This window comes from Haemaphysalis longicornis, unplaced genomic scaffold (genome assembly GCF_048455015.1).
Source record: "Haemaphysalis longicornis isolate Haplotype H1 unplaced genomic scaffold, Haemaphysalis longicornis Haplotype H1 scaffold_1, whole genome shotgun sequence".
NCBI lineage: Eukaryota > Metazoa > Arthropoda > Arachnida > Ixodida > Ixodidae > Haemaphysalis > Haemaphysalis longicornis.
The window spans coordinates 344,686,224-344,703,582 of record NW_027526203.1 but is presented as its reverse complement, the minus strand read 5'-3'; positions in this window follow the sequence as shown (position 1 = coordinate 344,703,582).

The following is a 17,359-nucleotide window of genomic DNA, read 5'->3' as shown; positions in this document are numbered from 1 at the left end:
ACGCAAACACTTGGAGAATTCGCTGAGCGTAAAAACTAAGCAAGAAAAGGGGACACAGAGTGCGCAGTATAGCGTGTAGGGACCGAGTGCTGACTGGGCGGGTCGTTCTGCATACGGTCTTCTGTGACCGAGTGCCCCAAAAGGATCTACATCTGGACAGTTTCTCTTCTGCCGCTCACTTTTCCTTGTTTTGTTTATCAGTTGACGCTTTTATATCACTTGCGAGATACGCGGTATCTGTTTTTTTCTCTCGAAATTTTATTCTTTTTCTATTTCGGGAGTTTTTTCTATTGATCTTTTGTTTTTTTGCCTCTTTCTTTCTATCACTCCAACCAACCACTTTGCCTCCTCCCTCTGGCGAACTATTTGTCACTTCCTTAACAGACTGCCTTCTAAGCCTACCGTCTTCACATTAGCTCCATAGGGGTGTTTTCCTGTACTCAATGAATGAGGATGATGACTCGCCTCAAATACAGTGGTGTATAAAGAGCGCTGTCGTCCCCTAAAATCCGCCATGAGGAACAAAAGGTTAATTCTGAAACTGTTGGCAATAAACAGGAATCGTGGCCGGAGAATATCTCTCCTGCTATATATATTGTGGGTAGCAGAGGTAAAAGTAGGATAGTTTACTTTCCCCACGTAATAGCAAAACCGGCGACGAGAGACACTTATCAGTCTTTGTCTTCTCATTTCGCCCAGCTAGCAAGCTACAGTCAAACCCGGCTATAACGAACCCGGATAGAGCGAATTATGCTGTATATCGAACAAAAATATTTCAGTTACGGAAATACATGGGAAACATATTCCTGATAACGAAGTTCACATCCGATATATCGAACTCTGCGCGCCTAGAATGGCCGCCGAAATGCATGGTCTCGGAGTGGCGCTTGAGATGTGGATTGGCCGCGACCACCGAGCAAGAGTTGCGACTGAGACATTGCGTCTCGCACGGAGCGACATGACGCCCGACACTTTCCGTAACTGTTTCCGACACGCGGGACTCACGACGGAACCCACGCAGTCAGCGAGTCCGGACCAAGACAGCAGCATCGATGAACTGTGGGAAGAGCTCCCCCACGTTTTCCATGATGTCGCGAGTGAAAGCCGTCCGACGCTTATATTGAAGCGCTTTCGACAGTCGATGTGCTCTGCCAATGCTTCTTAGATTTTGGAGGACGCGGACTCGAACTGGTGCAAACAATGTTCCGTGTAGAGAATGCTATGCTAGTTGAAGCCGCCAAAACGAAAGTGAAAACAAAAATCACCGCTTTTTCACCGTCACCTCTGTAATGCAGTGCAGCCTGCCAAGGTGCCCACCATGGGTTCGAGCGAGCCAAGCCGTAGAAGGCCGCGGCGGCCCTCGCCACGCGTGCGCAGTCACTCCGCGGAGACGAAGTAGCTCCTCAGAACTTGGTTTTATTCCGGGTAATCCACGGTGCAGCAACCAGCCCTGGTATTAAACTCCTAGCCCTGGGGCAGAGAGGGGGGTACCCGCCGACCGTACGGTTCAAGCCACAGAGCCCGACGCGCAGGGAGGGTAATCAGCAGCTGTTCGTCCAGTGGCGTAAGCCACCGGAGCGCCGCGGGTGATGGGCCCGGCTATGACCGGAACCGACCACCAGACTGACTGAGAAATCCAACTCCCGGTACGTTCGCCGACCTCACGGAAGTGAGAAAACGGCGGTCGCTCAGGCCGAAGTGAGCGAGCAGCGTGCGAGCACGGAGTACCTGTCGGAGTCGGCACCCAGCCAGTCTCTCCCGGGTCCGACCGCAGCGCGCGCCCACCGCCGCGAGCCCTTCGGCGGGGCCACTACGTCACGCCCCACGTGGCCCACGGACCGGCGCGCATTGGTCAGCCCGTACCCCCTTGCAGGGAGAGGGCGCGAGAGGCTATCCTCGCCCCTCTGGGAGAGGGGATCGTGGGCTAGCGTGCTCGCGTAATTGGGAGTAGCCCCAATTAGGATCCCCACACAGTTCAGGTGGAAAGTAGCTTTATTATTTGCAATAAATGGATTATTTTGGGTATGGTAATGGCTACTTCACTGTGTTCGTTTCTGCATGCGGGGATGGTGAAGTTGGGGAGGGGAAGGGGGGGGTCTCCCGCGGATTGCCAACTTGTAACAGTAAGTTCGTTATAGGCGGGTTCGGCTATATCGAACTGTTGGATATATCGAACTAATCGCGATGCATATTGCAATTCGCTATAAACGGGTTTGACTGTATCTCCCATTCCGCGACTGCGCGCTGTATCGCGCCAGCCGCGGCGGGCCGTGGTTCAACGGAACAAAGCAAGCGACAAGTGTTTTCGCTCATTGATATTTATTACTGAATAATAAACATTCAAAGAGCATGCAGGCTAGCTGGTAGACGGCGAGGATCTAGTTCCTCGCCCGGGCAATTTAAGGGAATCGAGAGGTTCGACTCACCACGACAACAGTCATCTCCGGGGGCGCCTCAGCACGCTCGCGTTTGCCTCGCTGGGACGCCGATGGCAGCCCTCCTTTTTGCCCGATCCTCGAAGGAAGGAGGTCGCCAGGCACGTCCTGCCGCCTCTCTTCCCAAGCTCCAACTCTTCGCCGCTTGCATCCCGTGCGCTCTCACCGGCCACAAGACACTCCTTCGGTGAGGAGGTAGATCCCCCTCGCCGACATCTCGCCGAGCAAGTTTCCGGGAAGCAAGCAGTGCGGCGAAGCCAAATGAAAGGGAACACGGTAAGGTCGCGTTCCCACATTCCTCCAACCTTAAACTTTTCCGTACGGTGGAAAGAATAGCACGCGGGGACATCTAGACGCAATCTTTATAACACTAAACAAAGCATGAAGGTTCGCTCCGCGTAGTAGCTGTCCTCGCACTCGCCGTCATCAAACAGGTATCGCCAGCCGCATGCACAGTCTAACGGCCATGCACAATCTAATGCTCAGGTGTCCCAGGTAACACCAAAGTTAACACAGCTGCTCTGGACGCTCAGGTGACGGTAAACAAGTTGGCTCGAACAGGCATGCCAAGCACAGATGCAGTCTCGTCGTTGACAGCTGTGTCCGGGGCTGCTTTCGTCAAGACCCGCTGAGAAGGCATCAGCTGGCCCAATGCAGCGGGGGCCGCAGAGTTCTCAGCGATAGGTTCGACTTAGCGCAGCACAGCTCAGGCCAACACGAGCATCGTTGCTCGCACTGGCCCTCTTGTCAGTCGGTGATGATGATCAGCAGGTCCCGTTCGTTCCTGGCTGAAGACAGCAGGCCAGGGTTTCGAAGGGTAGGGCTGAAGCCAGCCCAAGCAAGTGCAGCCACGGCGCTGACAGATGACGTCCGTACCGCCGCTGCTCTCAGCCCGGATGTGCCGAGGACGTATCAGCAGGCTTAGGAGCCTCCCGACCGCGAAGTGCGGCCCAGCACCGAAGTGACGCCATCTGAGGCAGCACAGCACAGCGCCGTCCGCACCGACACGCCCTCCATCATGAAGGAGACAGCAGCCGCAGGGAGCTCCCACGGAGCCGCAGCTAGGCCGCTTCGAAGTAGCTGCGACGCCAGGACAGCCGCCAGTGGTCCCCAGCTCTCGAACACTCGCAAACCCGGAGCAGCAGGTGGCAGCACAGACATCGCGTAGAAAGCAAGCCTGGGTGACTCAACTCACATTACGTATCACATCAAGCATCCCCGCAAGCTCTGAACTCAGGCAAGGAAGAAATGCTATCCGTCAGCATCGGCCGCGTGGCACGACGCTAAACAATTGCGGCTGTCAAAAGACGGTTTTCGACTGCGCGCACAAAAATTCTCGTGCAGAACCACTTAAAACGAGCATTCCGACGGCACGCACCCCGCCATTCAGTTGAGAAGAGGGGCCGTTTCCCGTCCGTCTGCTCCCGAGCTACGTCCCCCTCGGTCGTGCCCTCTCACACGCGGTGCCGGCTCCGAAAAGCCTCCGGGCTACACACATCTTTGGCAACGACCGGCAACCCAGAGGCTTGCTCTACTGCCCCATTCGCACAGCCGTGAAGGAGACACCGGCTTTGTCGTCGGCCCTACCCGCTCGGTGCAACACAAACAGCTTTACGAGCGGCGGCGCCCATCGCGTCTTGCGATGTCGGAACGCCCGGTGCCGAGCCGCAATACCAGACAGCCCTTACGGCACCCGTGGCCCCTGGCCACACGGCTTCCAGAGCCCCGACTCCCCGAGTCGATAAAAGAGACAGCAGAGAAAAAGAAAATCGGGCGAAACAACGCAGCTTCCGTACTCGCTCACTTCGGGCTTGGAATTACAACAACGCTACAGCGCAGGCCGTATGCCCTTAAGGTTGTCCGTGCCTCAGCTTGCCGCGGCAGAAACGTCCCGCCTAAACGGCGCATTGAAAAACCTCGGCGCTCACATGTTCTAGCACGATGTAGCAACGTTCACTCCGCTCTCAAGAAAGTACGCCTGCCTCCGCTAGCGATCTGATTCACGCTTGCAGTAACACTTGTCAGGTTCGGACAAAGAACTTTTCTCACTCCGAATAAAGACATGTTCCATGTTCCGAGAGCCAGCCCCACGTTGATGCGCCAGATGTGGGTCGCAGAGGTAAAAGTAGGATAGTTTCCCCGCGTGATAGCAAAACCGGCGACGAGAGACACTAATCAGTCTTCGTCTTCTCATTTCGCCTAGCTAGCAAGCTATCTCCCATCCCGCGACTGCGCGCTGTATCGCGCCAGCCGCGGCGGGCCGTGGCTCAATGGAACAAAGGAAGCGACAAGCGTTTTCGCTCATTGATATTTATTACTGAATAATAAACATTCAAAGAGCATGCAGGCTAGCTGGTTGACGGCGAGGATCTAGTTCCTCGCCCGTGCAATTTAAGGGAATCGAGAGGTTCGACTCACCGCGACAACTGTCATCTCCGGGGCGCCTCAGCACGCTCGCGTTTGCCTCGCTAGGACGCCGATTTTGCCCGATCCTCGAAGGAAGGAGGTCGCCAGGCACGTCCTGCCACCTCTCTTCCCGAGCTCCAACTCTTCGCCACTTTCATCCCGTGCGCTCTCGCCGGCCACAAGACACTCAATCGGCGAGGAGGTAGATCCCCCTCGCCGACATTTCGCCAAGCAAGTTTCCGGGGAGCAAGCAGTAAGGCGAAGCCGAACGAAAGGGAACGCGCTAAGGTCGCGTTCCCACACAGTAAAAGCTCATTATTCGACACCCGTTAATTCGGAAATTCGGATAACTCGGACGGCTCTATGGTCCCGGCCAAAGCGCATGTTAGTCTATGGGACCAAACCGTCGTTAATTCGTCCGAATTAGGCCCCGCACCGCTTAATTCGGACAAATGCTGGTCTCCTGACCGATGAAGAAATTATTAATGATGTCACGGGCCCCCAGGAAGACCACGATTCTGACGAAGAGTCATGCGAGGAGGTGCAGCCGCGACCTCATCGCACCTCACGAGAAGTCTCGGAGGCGCTTTTGATATTGCAGGACGTTTGCCTGAGCAGTTCCGACAGTTTGCGTGTTGTTGGCCACTTGGAAGAGTTAAGAAAAATTGTAACGTCAGCCGGAATCTGCGCGAAAAAGCAGCCAACTGTTACAAAATACTTCAGCAAATAAAGGTATGCTACTCCAAAGTGATTTGAATGTTGTTTTCCCTGTTCATTCATTAATCCGGCATTCGGATAATTCGAACATTTTACCCCGGTCCCGTGAGATCCGAACTGACGAGCTGTGACTGTGTATATATATATATATATATATATATATATATATATATATATATATATATATATATATATATATATATATATATATATATATATATATATATATATATATATATATATATATATATATATATATATATATATATATATATATATATATATATATATATATATATATATATAAGGTTAGTAGAGACAGAGACAAACGAGAAAGACTTATAAAAATAAGTTTACTGACGTTTCAGGGAGAGGAGTACCTTTCTTCAGAGTACAAAATAAGTTCGTTTCAGAGCTATATATACAGAAAATGTAGCAAGCGCGAGGGCAAGGTAAGAGGAGGGAGAGTTTGTACAAATGGATTCATGGTTGGTGGGTAGCAAAAGAATGAAGGGAGAGCGGGAAAATTAATTACAACAAGGATAATAAGAACACACAGTCACGCGGTACGAACTTGGAAAAAAAGAGAGAGAGAAGAACCAAACACAGAGAAAAAAATAATACATAATTAAAAAATAAAAATAATAATAAATAACAAGGTAATTTTCCTCCCCCGTGGCAACGGGGGTGAAAGAGGGGTCAAAACAAGATAGGCCCATGCCCGTGTTTGACATGGGCAAAAAGATTAGTCACGCGGAAGACGTTCCAAAGAAGATATGCACACAAAGGGCGAACATCTGCCCATTCACACCCGTTCTAGGAATCCAAGTAAGGTCATTGAAACAAGAGACACGTGGCTTCTGTTGGTGGGAGGCGGGGGTCGCGCCCAAAAGCAGTAGGACAGGCAGTTTCGACAGGAAAGAGTGTACATTGGTATACAAAGAGCGAAAAAAATAAATAAATAAAAAATAACCAGGTAATTTTCCCCTCCCTTGTGGCAACGGGGGTGAAAGAGGAGTCAAAACAAGATATGCCCATGCACGTGTTTGACATGGGCAAGAAGATTAGTCACGCGGAACAAGGAAACGAAGATATGCAAATACACACAAAGGATGAACATCTGCCCATACACACCCGTTCTAAGAATCCTGGTAAGGTAATTGAAACGTGAGACACGTGGCTTCTGTTGGTGGGAGGCGGGGGTCGCGCCCAAAAGCAGTAGGATAGGTAGTTTCGACTCGAAATGAGTTTACATTGATAGGGAAAAAAAGACAAGGTCAAACAAGTCATGAAAAAAAAAAAAAACAGGCAGGTGCACGCGTATGACGCGGCAGCAAGTGGTATTCATCTGCCCGGCGCATGGTGCCATTTCAGGGAATGCCGAGGCGGTCAGCAAGGAATATTAGAAAACAACAATACAAAAAAGAAAGAGGACACGAAAACAATCACACACGCTCGCGTTCACAAATTAATTGCAAGGTGAGAATATCAAAGCTAAAAATGGTACTGCAGCCTTCTACCCAGAACACAATGTCCAGACTTGTTCATCGAATTTGCTTCAGTGAAGCCATTGTGCTAAAAAACGTCGTGCTAGCACGAAACTATACCCAACTACGAGAGCTCGCCAACTAATGGGAGAATATTATTGAGGGAAAGAAATGAACAGGCATAACACTAGCCTGAGAAATGCAGCCGAAATTTTAATCGGAGGAAAGACAGGTTAATTTCCCATAACTTTCATTTATGCCAAACGACGCTGATTTAAACTTATAGATAAGGTAAGACTCACGAACCTCGCGATCGTGATGCGTTTTAAAACTAGATTCAAGAATTGTGGCCTTCAGTTGTTCAAAAGAATGACCAGGAGTGTTAACATGCTTTGATAGAGGCAAAGCAGGGCAGGTTTTTGCATGGGAGCGGTGATTGTTAAACCTCAAACGAAAGGGTGTTTCAGTCTGGCCAATGTATTGTTTGCCGCAGAGGGTGCATTCCAGCAGGTATACGACGTTGGCGGAATCACAGTTAAAGTTCCCTTTTACATTAACATAATAGTTTGAAGCTGTGCTGGCGGCGCGCTGTGTGGTGGTCATTTGTGGGCATACCTTACACCGTGGTTTGTTACAGGGCATGCAACCAGTAGTCTGTGGTCGGCTGATGCTGGATTTAGTGAGAACGTCGCCCAAATTTTTGCTGCGTCTATAAACAACACGTGGTGGATCGGGGAATATTCTCTTTAGGCGTTCACTTTGAGCGAGGATATTGTGATGTTTCCTTAGTATGGAAGCAACTTTCGGAGAAGAGGCCGAATGGGTCAAAACGAGGTTGGTTTGTTGATTGGGTTTTGGAGCTTTTTTTCGGAGAATTTCGGTGCGGTTCAACTGGTTAGCTCGTGTAATCGCGTCATCGATCACCTGCTCTGGGTATTTTTTATTTAAGAGTGCGGTTTTAAGTTCTCTGCAGTTAGAATCGAAATCCGCCTGGCTTGTGCAGATTCGCCTAAAACGGTGAGATTGGCTGTAAGGTATTGCAGTCTTGCAGTGCCTGACATGGCTGCTGTGCAAGTGCAAATACTGGCGCGTGTCCGTAGGTTTCCTGTAGAGATTAGTCTGAAGTCTGCCCTGAGAAACTGTGACAGTAACATCCAGGAAATTTATGCTGTGCGTAGAGTAGGAATGAGAGAGGGAGATGGTAGGATGCGCAAGGTTAAAAGCCTCAATAAACGCAAGAAGTTCCATTTCACCATGCTGCCAAATCATGAATATATCATCTATATACCTTTTGTAGTACAATGGCTTCAAACTTTGGGTTGCGAGGAAGTTTGTCTCTAGACATCCCATAAAGATGTTCGCATAGTTGGGCCCGATTTTGGTTCCCATTGATGTTCCGCTGACTTGCACGTAATTGACACCATCAAACTCAAAATTGTTAAGTTCAAGGATAAGGTGGAAAGTTTCAAGGGTGAGAGAATCGATAGGATCGCTCTGTGTGAGTTTTTATCTTTTCAGTCTATATATATATATATATATATATATATATATATATATATATATATATTTGAGGGCCAGATTCCAGCCGTAGGGCTGGAACCTTTTCTCTTAAAATATATATATATATATATATATATATATATATATATATATATATATATATATATATATATATATATATATATATATATATATATATATATATATATATATATATATATATTTGAGGGCCAGATTCCAGCCGTAGGGCTCCGCCCATTCCAAAGCCACCCGTGTACGGCCGAAGTACGGCCGCCGGAGGACAGCCGAGATGCGGTCGTCGGACTCCAGCCGGACTAAGGCTGCCGGAAATACGGCCGTGCTACGGGCATTGGAGTTCAGCCACAGTACGTTAACTGTACTGAGGCCGGTCACTGCATGTCGCGCAAGCAGATGACTCATTCGCGCAGTGCAGAAGCAGCACAAACCCAGCATTTTGGGTCCAATGCAGCCACATCAAAGTGAGCTCACGCGCAACCACCAGCCATGAAGCTTTCAGCCCAGGCTTTCTTAATTACCAGCCTCAGTTGACAGCAAAATTCATTTGTTAAACAGTGCTCACAAATTGTCGTTCCTTTAATTGCTGTACCTCTTTTACTACCGAACACAGAAAATATTCAGTTCTTTGTAGAGCTTGAATAGATGTATTATCCAGGTCCTGATATCCTCTGTGGGGCGGCTTACCTGTAATAAACGGGGAAAAAGGAGGTGGGGGGGGGGGGGGGGCGGCGGAGGGCGCATACTTTAGTGGGTTGAATTTCAGAGAGATAAATTGCGCCGCTTTTAGCCAATTTCTTTTAGGGCAATATTCCGGAACACTTTCATGCTACGACTACATAAACTATTTTTATAACAGTTGCTTGACCAATTTTGATGTATATAAAACCGGACTAAATGCCTTTACGAAGCGTTTTGGTTCTCAACAAAACACTCAGGAGCATTTAATACAACTCCTTCACAAGAAAGTATGTCCAGTTTTTGCCCATTTTTCTTGCAAAGACATTTTCTACTCGATCAACTTTTCTGATGATCTTGCGCAGGGCTGATCCTAAGAAGGAGCGAACAAGTACTTTCATTTTCAATCTATTTTAATGTTGTTTTCATGAGTTACGTCCACACCACTTAATAGTCCAAAAGAACTTAATTTTCTTCTAATGTCATACTACGTTCAAAAAATTCTAGACGCGTTGCGAATCACGCCCTGCTTCAGGCGGCTGCAGTTGTATCCCTCTGTGTTCACGCAAGGAAAGGCGTAAAATTAGAGTTACATAATTTGTTTCAAACCAATAACATAGCAATGGTAGCATGCATACAGGAAACCTTCGATACTGCAACGAATAGGGCAATAAATATTTTATTGGTCAAGGTTGAATGCGTAGGGTTCTCAACCCGTCGGAGGCAAACTTGCGCCTCTGTAAGTTTATTTATTTATTTATTTATTTTTATTCATTTATTTATTCATTGTTTTATTTATTTATTTATTTATTTATTTATTTATTTATTTATTTATTTATTTATTTATTTATTTATTTATTTATTTATTTATTTGTTTGTTTGTTTGTTTATTTCTTTATTTCTTTATTTATTTATTTATTTATTTATTTATTTATTTATTTATTTATTTATTTATTTATTTATTTATTTATTTATTTATTTATTTATTTATTTATTTATTTATTTATTTATTTATTTATTTATTTATTTATTTGATGCCTGCTTGCCTTTGCATGCATTACAGAAGGGAGATACATAACACTAAGCATTAAATATGAGACAAAATAACAAAATAATTCTACAAAGCGCGCTGAAAATCGTCAATATAAACAGTTAATGCAATCATACGTGGAAGATAATTACACTGCAGTATTGATGTAAAATAAAATGAATCGCGCAAAGCGTGACCTTTAAAGGAAAGTTAATAATTTGCTTTAAGCTAGCGGTCCCACTTTGCGATATGTAGAATGGCGCTTGGACATACTTCTCCCCTTGTACTCCAGTTTTTGAATGATAGATATTAAGAAAAAACTTCAACCTGTGGTTTCGTCTGTGATCTTTCACGTCCTGCCATTTCAGTTTACTTTTACTTTCTCTCATGCTAAGTTGAGCGTCCCAATTACCTAATACGAATCGCACTGACATATTCTGTATGTTTTCGAGCGTATCAACCAGCTCTTTGGTGTAGGGATCCACGAAAACACATGCGTACTCCAAGATTGAGCGCACATGAGTGCAATACGGTTGTTCTTTTCAGTTAGATGGAGGTTCACTGAAATTTCGTCTCAGAAAGCCAAAAACATATGCAGCCGTAACTTTTATGGTGTGAACCTGCCTCCCTAAATAAACTCCCTAAATAAACTCCTAGGTATTTATATTCCTCGGCCGTTGTCACAGCAGCATAATTTACGGTATACGTATTCAACTAGAATGAAGGTTTTCTTGTAAAGGTGCCGTTAACACACTGTTTAACATCCAAAAACTTTTCTGAATCAGCACACCAGGATGTTATTAAATTCGAATAAAGCTGCAGGTTTACGGAATCACATTCATTCGCTATAGTCCGGTAAAGTACACAGTACTTTTGAACAAAGCTATAGGGCCAATAGTAATAACAATGCAAAAACTGATTCATTCAGTTCATAGGATGAAATGTACTGCGCAGAAGGTGATATGGAACACCATCATTTGCTTTTTTGCAGTCCAAGAATATACAGTCAACCACTTTAAGCTTATCTATTGCAAGAGCCAAATCGTACGTGAACTCAACAATCTGCGTTGAGCAAGAAAATCCTGACAAAATCCGTGTTTGCTAGGATGCTGGCGGTTATGTTTAACCAAATGAGTCATATCCCAAGAGTAGCTAAGCTCACCTTCAAACATCGGAACTAAATTAACAGCTAGGCTTCGTCAGTGACAAGGCTCTGTTGTTATCGCAAATTTAAAGTATTTTTTTTCTAAATAGGCAGTCGTAAAATCCCATGAAGTAACATAGTGCAGGGCATGAAGTTGATCCTACCAATGCACGAGCGAGTCTCTTCTACGTTTATCACCAACAACATAGTGCAACATTGCTTGTCGCAGTTTAATTGTAAGCAGAATAACTTGCGCTTTTGCTCGCACTTGCCTTTCTTTAGTGGGGAGTCCTTGACATGGTGGCGGTTTAGCTCCTGCGTGGGAGCCGCTTGCTCGACGCCCTTGAAGGCCAGTTATTTTGGTGAACCATCTCCATCTCGGATCGGACATCTCTGCCGGGTCGATGTCTCCAATGCTCTCCATTTCTTGAGGGGGCGAATAAACTCGAGCTGATGCGTCGACGAAGCCGGCGGCAGAGGCGTGGTCGAGGCTTAGCTCACCCGTCGGTGTGGCACAGTCTTCTTGTGGCAATTGATGACATTTCGATGGCCTAAAAGGTTCCCTGCTAACGTCCAGTGAGTCCTGGCACCTTGCCCGTTCACCGAGAACACTCATTACTGTTTGACAAACGATTTTCGTTCATTTAAAACGTAGAAACACGGAGCGGATGAAAAACGCGTCCCCGCCGTTCGGCTCCCTAACGGCTTTTTCTACCCCCAGGAAAAAACCTCTCGGTCTCCTTCTAAAGACGTCTGTGCATGTATTCTCGGCGCCCAGGCGCGTGCCGTTGTTCGGCTGTATGCCGTTTGCCGAAAAAATGACGTATGGCCAGATACCTTACGTAGGCCGGTCTCGTCTTGAACACCGGTTGCCAAATATTCTGTGGCCATTCGCTTGCCGTAATTCGGCCGAGGACAGCTAACCGAATGAAAAACGTATATTCTGGGGCCGTACGTCGGCCGGTATCCTTCATAACACTGGTTTCCCGAAGATAACAAATATTCTACCGCCGGACGCGCGGTTCACCGTTGAAACAACGAATGCACGGCAGCCGCGCTCCGGCCGGTCTCCTTTCGAACACCAACTGCCGCAAGAAGACGCATATTCTGTGGCCGGTTGCTTGCCGTACTTCGGCCGATTACCGCTTCCCGAAGAAAAAACGGATGCCCTAAGGCTGTACTTCGGCCGTTCTCTTTCTCAACATCGGCAGCCGTAAGAGAGCTGAATATCTGGCAGCCGGTTAGCTGCCGTTGTGCGTCCGGACACGGGCGGACGGAAAAATACCGAAGCGGTGGTTGCCGAATGTTGGCCGTTCAACGCATGATCAGTGGCTGCCAGAACCTGGATGCTGGCCGGACATGCCAGAAAGCGGCCATAGACGGGCCGGTCTTGGGGCACACTTTCTGTGCCGCCTGGGTATATATATATATATATATATATATATATATATATATATATATATATATGTCAGAGCCAAGACGACTGCCATTGAGGGCACTCAACGGGGATGCCAGCCATGCAAGAAAACACGTTGTAAGGTTTGTTCACACATGACTACCACCACTACTGCTAAAGCCAGCTCCTCAGATTACGTATTCAAAATAAATGCGCATCTAAACTGTGACAGCCAAAATGTCGTCTACATGCTTCACTGTGACATCTGTGGCATGCAGTACATCGGACAAACAGAAACCGCCTTCCGTAAACGCTTTAACAACCACCGTTCTCACGCTAAAACACAACCGAACTTGCCCATTTCAAGACATGTCAGCCTCCCAGGACATTCATTCGACCAAATTAAAGTCACTCTGCTAGAGACCGGTTTTCACACTAAACGGGAGCGCGAACAGAAGGAATCGTACCTTATTTATAAGTTCAAAACGCTGACTCATGGTATCAACGAGAGCGCTGGCAGCATGTCGTGCCTCCGGAGGACCACGGACGTTGATTGACAACAGGAAGTGGATGCACATTGTTCCACCCCCTTTCTCCTAGCATAAAAGTTTTTTTTTTTAATTCATTCAGGACCACCCGCCATTAGCTCAGCAGACAACGGGCGCATACCGAGAGGGAGCGCCGCCCAAAAAAGCCGCCTAAGCCCCGCACTGCACGTGCTGCGCGATAAATGCTGTCCACATTGGGACAACTAAGAAGAGTAAGAAGAGAGAGGGAGGTGACGTTGAACGGCAGTGCCAATCTGGCCGTACCTTGAGATTGTCGTGTTCTGTTGAGACATAGCGGTGTCGTAATTCAGTGGTTTTCTGTGTCGGCCCTCCATTGAACTTCACGCTTGTCGCGTCGTATGTGTGCCTTTACATTACTCTACGCTGCGGCCAAGGACGGACGGGGTACTCGCCGCCTTCTCCGAACTCGCCGCGCCCCTGTGTAACTTGATCCCTGTCTTCCGCGCGGTCAGACCGCTATGCGGCTCGCCGCTGGCTGCCGCTAGTGCCTTTCTCTGTCGCCATGTCGCGGCCCTTCAAAGGGCAAACAAAGTAGACTTATCACCGGTTTCTTGGTAAAAGCAATGATTCTCCGTTTAACGGTCTGTTCTGGGTGAACCCACGAAACAAATGCCGGGCCAAGACCGCGTCCTTAGTTACTACACCACCGCCCCGCTCTTCCCATCTGTGCTCATGCGTTGTCTGTATTTTGTTTGTCAGTTCTCTTTCATCCCAGCCGCAGCGGGCCGACCGAAACCTTTGGTTCCGCTCCCTTCCCCCACCAGAGCCGTTTTCTCACTAAAACCACCGCCTTTCCAGTTTTTCTTCCTTTTTTTTTTTAATTTAAATCCTCTCCACTCAGCAAGTGCCCTGTTGTTACCCGATTTTTTACGTTCTCTGGCGTATTCCCCTCCTTATGAGGGAGAGGAGGAGAGACTCTCCCTCGCATGCAGTGTGCATAAGGATTCGGTGTTCATTGTGGGATTGTCCCTGAGGAAGGAAGTTCCACTTCCGAAACTGTCGGACTAATTTATAATAAACAAGTTAACCGCAAAGTTGTTCTTATCTTTTACCTGACCGTTTCTTCTGGCCCGTTGCAAAACTCATCGAAATATATATATATATATATATATATATATATATATATATATATATATATATATATATATATATATATATATATATATATATATTTATATATATATATATATATATATATATATATATATATATAAGAAAATTTCGAACAAGGTAGACAGTACGATTGTTGCCAACGTTTCAGCAAAGAGACTTATATATGTCAGGGTGTCGAACCGCAACTGAACCGAACCGGAAACCGGTATCCGAACCGATATTTTTCCCGGAACTGAACCCGAACCCGCCAACCCGAACACGAACCGTTATTTTTTCAGCCCTCTAAACCCGAACCGGAACTGAACCGAAAAAGAAATAACGGTTACCGGTTCCCAAAACAATGGTTCGACCGTCCGTTGTTGATAACAGGCGGTAAATGTCATTTGGGGCTTTTTTTTTTCACGCACCATCAACATTGCAATCCCTTGCGCACTTCCATTTCAGATGTGTGAAAACCCTCACTTCGTGGTCGCAAGACTGTGAAAAGATTGTGCACCAATATTGAAATTATATGTTCGTGCTGCTCGCGCAAGCTGGAAAGAGAAATGGGACACGCTCGGTGTAACCTGCCGGATGGTTGTAGCACCGAAATTGTTCTTTCCTCGCTGTGACTGTGCAGGGGCAATCAGGGCGCAAGATGCTGCGTTGCGCATCGGCCAAGGTTGAAACCCTAAATGTACCTTGTTGTAGTATCTTAAATTTTGTTTGGTTAGAACATAACCATAAGAATTAAAACAACAGCGGGACGGATGCGACACAGGAATAAAGTGACGCACACTTCCGCTGACTTTAGAACCGGTATTTTTTACGGGTTTGAGGCATTATAGAAGCGAGGCGAACACCATGCAAACAAAGAAGGAAAAAGAACGCGGAATGGAGCCTCAAATAAGTTTTCAAACACACGACATGGGGATAATCGAAGACACGTGCTAACATAAAATTTCCAGTGTCAATTCGAAATTCGTGATTATATATTTCTTTTCACAGCTGGATTGAACGTCCTGTTGTGCCTGCGTGCTTGTGTGCGTGCGTGTTGTGTGCGTGCATGCATGTGCGCACGCGCTTTACAAAGAAGGTTTGAGTTGATTGTTTGGATATAGTGATGCAAGCAGCATTCCCTTTTGGCGGGCGTTGTAGCAAGCCCGCTACTGAACGCCCGCGGTCGGCGCTATAATCATGAAGGCAATAAGAATGAGCACAAAGACAAAGCCCACCTTCCCTTTTTGGAAAAAACTAGCCTTTAGTAACTCGCTAAACTCTATTATGACCCCAAATACTTGGTTTTCACCAGAAAAGATAACTAACATTGGAAAACGTTGAAATTTTTCGGTACGCAGAGTCAGTAGTGACTTATAGTGAAATATTTAAAGCCGAGTTAGCAGTGTTTAACTCCTTGTTAACATTCAAATGGTGCAATAAAACGGAATAAGAGGCATCAACAGAACTTACAGTTATGCCTCTGCGCTGTGGCTTTATGTGGACGGCATAAGAGTTGGACGAAAAAGTGGCTGGTACGTTTTCCTTAATATCCCGCCGAAGTTCACTGTAAATTGTACAACTTTTACTGGAAAACGCATTATTTTAAAAGAAAAATATTGTATTCATGTTTGTTGTGACTGAAGCTACAAACCTTTTTTGGCATTCTGCAATTAATACAGCTCTGTGAACCGGTTCGCGAACCGGTTCGAAACTAGTTCGGCGGTTGATTTAGCCGAACTGGAACTGAACCGGAACGAAATGATTTTAGCTGAACCCGAGCCCTAACAGAACCGGCATTTTTTGAGGTCTACATACTGATATGTAACTGAAAAAAATTACCGGTACGGTTAGTTCCGATTCAGTTCACACACACACATACACACACACACGCACAGGCACACGTACACGCACACGCACGCACACACACGCACACACACACCCACACATATATATATATATATATATATATATATATATATATATATATATATATATATATATATATTTCTTATTTCTATTTTATTCTCAACGAGCCCCTCATTTCCTATTCTGATTCGCTACATACATAGCGAGGGCCTCTGTTCTGGCAGTCTTGGTGCCGGTGCCATAGGGAGCTTAAGAGGGTTCAACGCTGGTCGATCACTCCCGACATGTCGTAGACACTCGAGTCACGGCCCGGGGGTTAGAAAGAAGGTCCCCTTCACCTCGAGTAGTCCGAGTGGCGCTGGCTACCACCACCAAGCGCAGGAACCAAAAATACCTTAACATAAATACCCAAAAAGTGGCGGGGAAAATAACCCCACCGGTAGCGTAGTGGTCATCGCACCAGACCGGTATCCTGGAGGTCGTGGGTTCGGATCCCATCCGGCGGGCATTTTTCCCCCAATTTCTATCTGGCTTTCCAAATTCTTTACCTGTTTCAATGACCTACCACATTCTCCCCTTTGTTTTCCGAGGTTTTCTTGACTGCCAAACATTATTTCTGTTGTACATCAACGAGCCCCTCATTTCCTATTCTGAGTCGCTATATATATATCTATATATATATCAGTGATCAGTGTGTCGAACCGAAAAAAATTCCGGTTCGGTTATGGTTCTGGTTCAGGTGAAATAATTTCGTTCCGGTTCAGTTCCGGTTCGACAAAATCATGTACCGAACCGGTTCGCGAACCGGTTCAATGAGTTGAATTATCATTGAAATTATAAAAAACATTTAGTAGTTGAAAACGACCGTCAAATCAAAATACAAGCAAAAATTCAAAATGCTGCTGTTCCCCAAGGGCAGTGGCGCAATTGCAAAGCAAACTTTAAACAATTAGGAGATAGAAAAAACAGATGAATGGCGACGATTTACCACCTACTTTCTCGC